Genomic DNA, 12,280 nt, shown 5'->3' with positions numbered 1-12,280 from the left:
AGTATCAGAGAGCCATGGAAGTTGTAGATACATTTCGGATACCAAAGTACCAAAAAAGACCATCATCATTATTAAAATGGTGTGTGATCTAGGAGATGCAATCTAGTAAATAACTTTACCCAGGATCCCAGAAAAGTCCAGAAATGGAAGTGAGAAACTAGTAAGGAAGATAACTGGGTTAAAAGAACTCAGCACTAACTCTGCTTGAATGGAATCAGTGCCTTCCAGAGGAAAAATGCAGGATGGTTTCTTTAAAAAACAATACATGTAATCCTTTCTTATTCATTACTTGTTTTTGTAAATTAAAATTTTCTCAAGTTGGGGAGAAATAAGCATTGCCTTATTCCAAGGATTTGTATTTTTACTACTCTTACACTCACCAACTGGCAAGTAGAAATATTTCAGTTGATACAAATGCTAGTACAGGGCTGATTTTCTTTCTGTCTCTGTATAGAGAGAGCCCAGTATGGAGTGCAGCTCCCTTCCTGGGACTCGGCTAGGAACAGGAATGTAACATATAGAGCTGTTTGTAGAATCAGCATTGAAATTTAGTCAAGCAGCTCTTGTAATTTTAAATTTGTTCTGACCCAGCAGAGTTATTCCTGTTCTATAATTAAGTTTATCATCACTGTAATAGGAACCATATCTGAGGTTGAAGAAATGTTACTTTAGCAAAAATGAACATGATAAAAAATGCCTCATCAAAAATTGAAAATGCTCAAAGATGTTAACTTTTTAAAACGAAACAGTAAACAAGTCACCTAAGCTGTTGAAAAATAATGGTTTTACCTATTTTCACATTATTGTGATTTTTCAAAGACTATCTCGTAAGCAAAATAATATATTCTATAATGCACTTAGCATTGCGCCCAAAATAATTTCTGCCCATTTCAACAAAGGCAGACTTTTACTTCAGCTCCATGTAATGCATCTCTGGGATTCTTAAGCTGCCAGGTGTTTTATATAATATTCTATGGAAAAAGAAAAAAGAAAAAGTATACTCTGTTCCTATAAAAATAGCAGGTCTCATCATATTAACACAGTCAAAGCAATCTCATATGCAAAAGAAATGAAAATAGCTACAGCAGGTTGATAAGGAGCAACCAGTATAGGAAACAAAAGAAGCCAACATAAGTGATGAATTTTGAATTTTGAATAAAATGAAAAGTTCTGATTAACTTAAAATTTACAGAGTCTGAATGCCTCATTGATTGCCAATGCTATCTGACAGCGTGTGCAACAGTCCAACAGAATTTATCGACACAAAAACATTTCCATATTACACAACATAACCAGGTGGGCAAATGTCATTGCCAGAGAGGAAATGGTAAAAATAAAAAGGAATCTGTGTAATGGCTGAGGTTACAGCCTAAGAAAGCCACATGCAAAGGTTTTCTCCTGCAAATCTCCCCTCTTCCCAAAGGCTGGAGTTATATGCGTGGGCCCACGTTCATTTCCAGAGAGGCAGCATAGATCCATGAGAAAGTGGTTTCGTACTAATCCAAGAATATAAACGAGTCTGAGTGTATAAATAAGAGAGGCTATATTTCCAGAACTAGAAAGGTTTTATTATTGCATGTAAACCACTGAGATACAGAAAGTCAGTTGTAGCCTTAACAAACTAAAAATACTCCTATCAAAATTCACTTGACATCTCAGTTTAAAAAAAGTCCAAGCCTTTAGCAAATATAATTTAAATGAAAAAAAAAATTATTTGTTCAATCTAATCCAAGTTTTGACAGAAGGTTATTTTTTTAATTAATTGAATGAAAAAATAGTTCTCTTCCCCATCCAACTGAAGACCTCTCTTACATACAATTAGCAAATGCCTTGACAAATTTAGCTCTCTTATTTTGAAGCTCAACATTTGACCTTTTTACACTCTTGGTATTGCTTTTTACAAATTAACTTTATTTTTAGATTAAATAATTATAGCACTTTTAGTTTTCTTTCAAGAAGAAGCTACCATCAAAAAGTAATTATGGGATACATTTTTCCCATTCATGTTTCACTATTAAAGGCATTGCCTGAACAATTAATAAGCCTTCTTTAAGAATACATTTGGCAAGGTAAGACTTGAGATTTAATAAGCATAAATATTTTTTTTCCTTATAGATTGAGTAGAAAAATTTAGTCAATAACAAAAGTTGTTAATTGGTTTTTTTTCCTATTCCCAAGGATGATATTTTGATATTTTATCTAGAAGCTTTATTTTTTGAGTAGTGCTGTTCTACTTATCCAGAGTCTGCAAACAGTATATATTTACCTTGTAGAGACACCAACAGTGAATAGTGAGGACAAGAATATCTCTGTAACAAGGAAATAGTTAGAAGCTCTACAAAAGTGCCCTGACTTGAGAATTTAGTAACTTACAATGAATGAAATGCCTGGAACCACTTTGGCATTTGCCAAAGTGTTGTTTTTTTCTGAATGAAGCAATTCATCATCAGACAGAACTTGAATTCATATGCTGATGGATTAATCGTCAGTCTATTATCAATTAACCTGAAGAAAACAAACAAAGGACCTAAACTGAGGAAGATATGAGTTACAATTCTTTTGAAAAACCTGAAAAAATATTTGAGATAACAAAATGATTGTTCTAGCCTTCAGACTTAGTATTGCCAGTGTAAATGACAAAAATAGAACCTGGGAATTGCTTTGTCCTATCTGAATGGGGAAACAGTTAAATTCTGAGCTGCAACATAAGTAACTTTGTAATCAGATAAAAAGATTTCTACAGAGCTTCCCCTCCGATTAAAAACATCTGCAGAGTGTCACATTACCTGTGGCTTTCAAAACTTTACATCATTTGTCTCATGTACATCTTGGTTAAAATACTGGTCCTAGTCTTTTGTGACAGCTTTTCAAATATGTTTTCCCTCTCTCCTTACACAGGCTCAATTTCTATACTGGCCAAGACTTTTTAAAAATAACTGCACACCATCCAGGGCAAATATATAAATAAGCAATGTTCCATTATTATAGAGTTATTTTTCCATTGGGTGGCCCCACTGGATTCAAGGTATGCTAAAATACTGTTTCCTGAAGGAAGAGTAAAAATAGAGGATTTTGAAACAGATCTAGCCAGCAGTAGATATCCTAGCAGCATTATATGAGATCTTAAACTCATTAAATGAAAGAGGCCAATCTTTTTTCTCTTGTATCTTTCCAGCAGTTGACTTTGCCTTTGTTCTGATGCAGCTCTGAACTGTGAATTGGCAGCATGAGGTTGGCAAAGTCAAGGCATGTTTCAAACTGATACTAAATGATGGACAAATGCCAACTGACTAGAGATTTAGCATTCATGGCATGTAGAAAATCTACCACTACTATATGTAACCAATAAATTATGATCCTCCTAATACTTTTTGGGGTTTGGTCAAAAACACAGTGAAGAGCAAATGAATTTATCCGGTCCTTTTTGGTTCCCCTACCACCTTGCCTGGCTGTTTCCTGGATTGCAGCTGTTCTGTAGAGGCACATGAGTTAGCAGTTTGTCTAAACATGTCAGAAAGAAGATGTTGACTGAAAGGAATAAATAAAATACTGAAAGTACTAAAAAGAGAGAAAATTACTTTTCTGTCACTGTAGAATGGTAAATTAAAAAAAAAAAAAAAAAAAAGAAGTTTTACTTGCAGCCTCAAAAAATGCCAAAGTGTTCTTCATCTCCCATTCCTTTGAATAGGAATATATAAATGTAACAAGTAATGCCCCTGTAGTTTTGCAAATACTAAAATTTTTTTTTTTCACATTAAAATAACTCTTAAATACTGAAACTGATTTCCATTCAAGAAAGCACTTATAGCTTAGTATCATTTTGTCCAGCTTAAATGCAGCATGACCTCCATGCCCAGTGTGATCAATTGTCAATTATGGTAAAAAACTACCATCAGCAACATCTATATGAGAAACAATAAAGCATATACAGCACTGAAAAGTTCAGGGCATTTTTTTTTAAGATGATTTAACTATCTTAACAACTGCTTCTCAGCCATTTTCCCCAGCAGCACGTTAATTTTCAAGAATCATGTTTATATACTTGGTATTAGCATCCCAAACTTCAGAATATTTTAACCTAGTCATAAAAAAAGCTCTTGCCATTCTGGATCAAATTTCATGTCATAAATCTCTTCAAGCAGGAAATCCTCATCAAGAACACCTTTGATATGTTATCTTGCATTGCCTCCATTGCAGGCTGTGATGCTGCCATCTTTTCCCCACTATTCTGTGTTTCCAGTGATACATTTCTTCCACTTAGGGGAACCTCTATATCTGTGTGTCCATAATGCCTTGAGGTTATACACAACTGGAAACTGTTTTTTCCAATTACTTCTTTTATCTTACCCTTTTGTGGGTATGAATTGTAGAAAAAAGAATATGGGGACTGAGAGTCTGAGTTTGTGCTGTAGGCTGTGACTGTGCTGTCCCAAGTGTGAGTCAGAGCAGCCTCAGTAAGTCTCTGTCACCCTCAATATCCATGCAGTAAATTGCAGGTATATATTGTTCACTCTCAAACTAATATTCTTTTCAAAATGTTCTATGTCCATTCCCCATTTTCTGTAGAGGCTGTCTGCACCCAGAGAAGGGAAGGAGCTTCAGAAAGCCATTTTACACTCTATAGGGCATTTTGCTCTGAATATGACACAGGGAGGCCCTAATGAAACAAAGAAACCATCCAACAAAACTTTCAGAAAGATTTTGCAGGATGTATATTGTGCAAGTGCATTTCCAACAGTTTATTCAATAATATCAAGCATACACGATGGTTCTGAAGTGTATTACAAATATATGGAAATTTAAAATTAATATGTTTAACATTATATTATCTACTGAATTTTAAAGGCAGGAAATCTTGAATATCTTAATAAATATTTTAGTTGACATATTCAGATGGCTAGAGAAAGTCATTACTAAAATTGGTTAAAAATGTAATTTCTCCCAGAAAAATGTTTAAATACTTTTTCTTGTCACTTAATTAATAGTATTGTATGGAAAGATGGATCAGAAATAGATCTAAAAAATAAAATGTTTTCTGTTTCTCCTTATGTTCAATACCATTCATTTTAAATTTAGATATTTTAGAATTTTGTCCCCTTTATTCTCGTCTCTCTCTCTCCATTTTGTCCCAGACTGTAAACAGACTAATTAAGGCCACAGCTTCACTTCCGTTTTTCCCAATCTTTTGACATCCTATGATTGAAATCTTTCAGAGCTAGAAAATGAAAAGGGATGGTGTAAACTTGTAACTATTTTACCTTTTTTAAAAAAACTTTCCAGATACTAAGGATGCATGATTTTGTTTTTGAACTTTAGGTTGAAACAAAAGAATATTTCAACAGAGAATATTTTCATTGTAAAATCTTCCAAGTGAAAAGAACTGGCAAACAGTACTCATGCTCATAGTACTGAAGATTTTTAAGCTCTGATTCAAAAGTCCCTCAGTCACAAATCAGCAGGGTTTCGGAAAAATGTTGAAGAGTTCATGTTTGAACAGAATTTAATGTCTTTCTTCAGCAATGTGTGTTGGCCACAATAAGAAACAATATGCTGGACTAAGCAGACTTTTGCTCTAATGCCATAGCAAGAGTTTGGCTCTCTTTCTGGAACTGAAATTCTTTCCAGTTTACATTCAGAAATAAGAAACCTAATGGGGTAGACCTCAAACCTTTTACAACATTGAGCTGATAATTATAACAGACTTTGTAATGTAAAATACATTGTGTTACCCATAAAAGATACTAAAATAGTTCAGCCCAGTGACATTAACTTTCCATGGCTAGCTGGTGATGACATGTATCATGCTTCAATATTGCACTAAATCATTAAAGCTAGCATATTTTTAAGCATGCAAATTTGGCCAAAGAAAGCTGAGATCTTTTGATCCAGTCTTTAATTTTATTGGAAAAAGAATGCCAGAACAGACTACAGTTATATGTTCTGCATATAATTGCAGAGGATCTTGTGGTTCTTGGCTATGACATCACAAAAACAGAGAAAGAAAAAATTAAGAATGCATTCTTTAAAATACTCAATTACCGCATTAGTTCCCTTTTATCTTTTCATCTGTTACCATAGTGGACTGACAGATAGATATAGAACTTCCAAGGTATATAAAGATTGGACTCTAGTGAGAGGTACTTGGACTGAAGTAATAGCCAGAAACTGTACAAAATCTGTAAGTGTTCACAGCCATGAACTAAGGGAATGAGATTTCCAAAGTTACAAGAAGCAGTCAGGAAAAAATAAGAGTTGCCTTTCACACAGACAGATTCACGTACACCCACTGGCCATTGTGATATTTGGGACTCTTTTCAGGCATGACAGAAATGTAAGCCTGTATTAGAGCCATGTGTTCACCAGTTCATTTAGCTGACTGTAGCACAGGGAACTTCTATGAATTCTGACATACTTTCTATAAAAAGGTACAGTAAACTACCACTAATTCAGTGTACTAAGGGCAGAAATCTATAGTATAGGCAAGTTTATTTTTTATACTAAGCATGCATTTTTGTTTCCTGAATGTCATCCAGTCACCTCTATCCACCTTGAAGTACTACAACTAGCTCCCCTCTTCATTCAATTTTAGCCTGTTTTGAAACAGAGATATCTTCTGTAGCCTTTTTCCTTGAGCAAGTCTTTGCCTAAGCTTTTAAAATTTATTTTAGTCTTTCCATGTAAGTCAGCATACATCTAGCCTCCAAATCACTTTTACTGCTCCTTCCTCCTTCCTCCTTCCTTTCTTTCTTTCTTTTTCTCTTTCTTTCTTTCTTTCTTTCTTTCTTTCTTTCTTTCTTTCTTTCTTTCTTTCTTTCTTTCTTTCTTTCTTTCTTTCTTTCTTTCTTTCTTTCTTTCTTTCTTTCTTTCTTTCTTTTTCTTTCTTTCTTTCTTTCTTTCTTTCTTTCTTTCTTTCTTTCTTTCTTTCTTTCTTTCTTTCTCTTTCTTTCTTTCTTTCTTTCTTTCTTTCTTTCTTTCTTTCTTTCTTTCTTTCTTTCTTTCTTTCTTTCTTTCTTTCTTTTTCTTTCTTTCTTTCTTTCTTTCTTTCTTTCTTTCTTTCTTTCTTTCTTTCTTTCTTTCTTTCTTTCTCTCTCTTTCTCTCTTTCTCTCTCTCTCTTTCTTTCTCTTCTTTCTTTCTTTCTTTCTTTCTTTCTTTCTTTCTTTCTTTCTTTCTTTCTTTCTCTCTTTCTTTCTCTCTTTCTTTCTCTTTCTTTCTCTCTTTCTCTCTCTCTTTCTTTCTCTTTCTTTTCTTTCTTTTCTTTCTTATCTACGTCTTGCCATTTTTTCCAGTCATAGGATGCCAGAATGGAATGCAGTATTTCAGGTGTAGTCATCGATACTAAAGGGGAAGGAAGGTATCTTCCTCCTCCTTTGTTGACAGAATATGCCATCTCCACAAAAAAAAAAAAAAAAAAAATCACTGTATTCCTTGTTCCTCCCACCCTCATTGGGTGAATGCAATCCCTAAGAATGCATTCCTTTTAAAACATTTCAGATGTAGTAACCCAGAAAGATGCAAAGTCTTGAGCTAAAGATGGAGAAGGATGGGAAGGCAAAGAAAACCTACATGTGCCACAGTGGTCAAATGCAGGTAACAAATTATCAACCATCATAAAGGAAAAGAAGCAGGAGACTGATTCACCAAGCCTTTTAATATTGTGTGCTCAATCATATTTGTAAAGGAGAATCCTACCCAGGCAGAGAGGTCTGCTTTGTCAGATCGTAAACAACAACACAATGTGTAAGACAGGGGAGAATCAAACCCCATATGTTCTCAAATCTGCTGAGCCTTTTATATGCCTTTTTGGGTTGGGTTTTTTTGTTGTGTTTTGTTTAATGGGGAATTCGTAAAATTCAACTCTTCCCTACAAAGGCTTCCAGTTTCAATAGACGAAAATGTTTTCATGAAAAAGGCTTTCCATGGAAATACTCCCAACTTGCAGTCCTCTGTGGTTAGAGCTCCCACAACCCTGAGAGCTGGAGTCAGCCACCCTTACTTTCCCGGGAAGCAAGGGCAAACTGGGAAACACCCCTGGCACCACGAGGGGCTGCAAAACCTTGGCACAGCACTGCCTGCGGAGTGAGGAACGAGTGGGACTGTCGAGAGAAGTGTGAGGAACACATTGGCCCAAATTCCCTGCAGATCTGGGTTTCTGCTTCTCAGAGACAAAGAAGAAAGCAGTGTATTTCAGCTCTCCCTTCCTTTCTCCACTACAGCTCAGGGATGGCCCCAACCTATGCCATCCTTTAAGAGACCTCTAGAAAAACTGGGACCCAGCACCTCAATACAACATGGTGCCTTCCTTACACACTGTAAAGAAGACAACATCGCCAGTTGGCTAAAAAAGCAGGATTTTGAGTAAAGCCTCAGCTGGGAGTGACTGTGGGCAGCAAGGCAGGTCACCATGGCCCAGAGCAATACTAATCCAACAAATAGTCTGCTCAGCCAATTTCCCAGGTTTGCCTTCAGACATCTAGATGGATATCCCAAAAGGACACAAATACACAAGATTTCTAGCTGAAGCCTACTCATATTATCCACCCTGCATTGTGAATCAGAGTAATAAGGAGTAATCAGAAACCATGTTATTCAAGAAGGACTAAAATCAGAAAGCTTATTTTGTAGAAGGAAGAGTTTTACTCACTGTAGTGATTTACTCTAAGTAGAATGTATTTGGAAAGTAGCCTAGGTCTAAGAACTAAACTTGCATACTTAAAATTAGAAAAATGAAAAAGAAATTACCATTTTAAAATACATATAGGAGTCCATCAAAGATAGATTAAAAGTAAGACATGCATTGTTCCTGAGCAAAGAAAGAATAAAAGCACAATTGAAAATTTAGCCTGACCTGTTTAAGCATGTTAAATTCTCAGTTATATTGTGATGATCTTGTAAGCAGTTATGCAGCTTGGATCATGTTGCAGACGCTCTACATGTCAGAACATGCAGAGCTGGAGTACAGGCAGAGGAATTAGCACAAAGTGCTTACCTGGAATACAGCATCTGGAATACAGCAAGTCCTCTTCCCCAATCTTTTTTGCTAGTACATTCCTGACTCCAGGTCTGGTAGCTGGTTTTGCTGGAGGAATAGCTTTTTCTCATTTGAGTAAAAGGTTTTAACAATAAAACACTACCATGAAACCTGGGGAGCAGCTGAAGGGTCCATCTTCAGTTGCAGCAGTTTTCAGCATTGCTTACATACAGATGGGGGCACTTTGTCTCCTATGGTCCCTTCTATTCCCAGCTAATCATGCAGGAGTCTCCAGAAATTAAAACAGTGCACTGATAACCAATTAACATATTTAAAGACCCCCAAAAAAGGTTACTTTCAGCTAAAATATTTTTTTCTGTTAGTTCTGGCAAACTTTATGTTTTCACAGTATTAAAAATCAACATTCTCTGTATTAAATTAACTTCCATTTTTTCAATATAAAAAAATGGAAAGCATACAAGAAAATGCAAATATCTATTCCTTGAAGATTGTCTTCTCTACAGCTTCAATCCAAAACTATCACATGAATTTAAGTATACCTAAAAAGAAAACTGGAGCCTGAATGTTTATGGTTGTGAACATGTGAATGCTAAATAAAATTCAAACAAGAATTCAAGGCAACATTTGGTTACCTAAGTAGTTTTATGACACAATCTTAAGGATTCTGATGGTGTTTGTTCAAAGGAAGTGAAGCCTCAAGAGAAACAAGGGGTCCCTTGGAGGACCTGCTGGATCTCTCTATGTGAGGAAGCAGATGGAACTTGCAGCTTGTTCTTCCACTTTTGTGGGAAGATATTTTTGGTAGAAGAAAAGAATTCTGGTCTCTGTACAATTGCTCACTTAGTTTATTATCTTTAGCACATTATAAATACGCTTCCAAGGTCACTTCCTATGAAGTGCTGAGTATCTTCATGCAATGTTGAAGCAATGTAGAAACATTTCACAGATGAAACAAAAATGTCCCCATTGATAAAGAAAATAAAAATAAAAAAAGAGATGACCACTATTGCATTGAGTCCTACCCCAAGTTATTCCAACTCCTTGGACATCAGCTGCAGTCAGGCCACTCAAAAAGGATATCCAGCATTGTTTAGTATCTGTCCAAAGGGGCACTGAGAAGATTGTTTAGGATGGGATCCATCTCAATGAGCTTAATTAACAGCCTTAAATTTCAGTATCTAAAGAATCTTTCAGGTTTTCCTAAGGACAGTGGAGTGACATGAGCATCTACAAATGATACTTTATTCCTTTCTAAGCTGAGTCTTAAAAGAATAGCAACACCAAAATGGTCAAGTAATGCAGTTATCAGAGGTTGTCCCCATGACTCTGCAGCCCCTTAGGTAGGTTTTCAGTTTGTGGAAGGTGAATTACTGCAGTACTGATTTTCAAAGGCAAGCAGATCTCATCACTGTCACACGAAGCAAGCTTTAACCTTTTGGAGAAGGAGGATCAGAGGTTTCCTTCATGATTCCAGATGGCCAGCACATCATCCAGCCTCAGCCTGGAGCAGCAGACTGAAGCATTGTCTCAACCCCCACATTGTTTAACATGAGCTTCTCAGTCAAGCCCTGGAAATATCAGCCACAGGAACAGTTTCCTAATGGTAAATTACTTTCCAGGTTGTGTCCTTTATCCAAGACAATCTATTTTTAAACCCTTACTTTAACTCAGGCAGAAGTTTTGCATAATCTTTATGCAAAAAACTACTAGATGAGATTCCATGGTCTGTGCAATGCAAATTCACAAATGAATCAATCATAACAGCCAAAACTGATCTGAAACACATCAAGGTTGGGTTTTTTTCATTTTCTGAGTACATATTACAAACACATCCAGGAAATCCACTTAGTATAGATGAATTCACCAGAAAGTACCATATTGTTTTTTTTCAGAGTATGCCTCTGAGAAAAATTGTTTTATCTAAAAAAGAGGAAAAGAAATCAGATTACAAGTTATTTTCTTCCTCTTGCAAGCTTAAGCAGGTTTTGCAGGTACAATTTGCTACTGGAATAATAGGAAAGACTAGGAAAATACTTGTTATCTATTATTTGCATTATTGCAGTACATTCAAGCACCTGTCAGTGAGCAACTTCACAGAGATGGAAAGAAAGCATATCATCTGCCCAGAGAGCTAACCTGCTGTGAAGGACCAGAGGCATAGTCCCATCTAGACAGTCAGGAAGAGTCTGAACTGCTAGGAAAACTATGGTCAGGACAATGAGCAGATCAGTGTAATTGCTCTTAATTGTATTATTTAATTCAAAATGACATTGTATCTAAATATTTTATCAAAGGTGTTTATGTTTATGCTGATTTAGTATTTTTTCTTTGATTTATTTTTGATATTCAGTTACGTATCTTTAAAAGCCATCTCCTTTTGGAAACTATTTATTGATCACTGAATTTTACTGCTGTCCAATTCAAGGATCGGGGTGTTTCTTTGACTTTTTCAAAGAATTTTCATAGATTAGGAGAACAAGTCTTTCTCTCACAAAATGCAAGATATCTTTACCTATCTGGTTTTTTGAGCACTATACTAAGAGGCATGTCAGCAACCTCTCAACCAACTAAAATCTCATGCAGTGTAGTGCCACTCAAGTTATTAAAGCAATAACTTCCCAAAGTTCTGGAACTTCTTGTGAGTCCAAGATCTCATTTGTATCACTATTACTTCAGCCACTGCATATTTTCTTTTCTCCATAAGCTTCATGTTGTGCTGCTCCATCAGCTGGACAGCCCTTGCCTGTCACCCCAGTCCCAGACTTTGATGCACTGTAACACCACTGTCAGGCTAGAGAGAGAACAATCCGGCAGAAACCGGTGCTTCAATTCATTATTCTCCAGATTCTGGGGCTGATTTTATCAAGACTTCATACTGGATTCATCTCTTCATTTCCCCTATGGCTTTTGGCAGCTCTGCGATTCCTGCTGACTCTACCAAAAAAAGGAACACAGTTTATCAGGAAAGCAGGAGTGTAAGTCTGACATATGGGGAGAAGGAAATCTTGTGTAGGCAGTCAACAGAAGGATAAGGAAAACCCAAAGGAGTCATCGCCTCAAAACTTTGTTTCACATTGCTGAAGCTGGTTATTTGTATACACTGGTGAATATTTTGTGTTAATTAGGTGTTATTTAATGATCTGAATCACTTTCTAGGGACCAGTGGCTAAATACAGCCCACATGGCAGATCACATCATTCACGACTTCCTCAAATATCCCCACTGTAGGTTAAGGTAAGGGAGTTACTAGGTTGCAAACCAGATTTTGTTACACCCGGCTTGTTCAGCCC

This window comes from Ammospiza caudacuta, chromosome 3 (genome assembly GCF_027887145.1).
Source record: "Ammospiza caudacuta isolate bAmmCau1 chromosome 3, bAmmCau1.pri, whole genome shotgun sequence".
Classification (NCBI taxonomy): Eukaryota; Metazoa; Chordata; class Aves; order Passeriformes; family Passerellidae; genus Ammospiza; species Ammospiza caudacuta.
The sequence above is the reverse complement of the archived record's forward strand: the minus strand, read 5'-3'. Positions refer to the sequence as shown.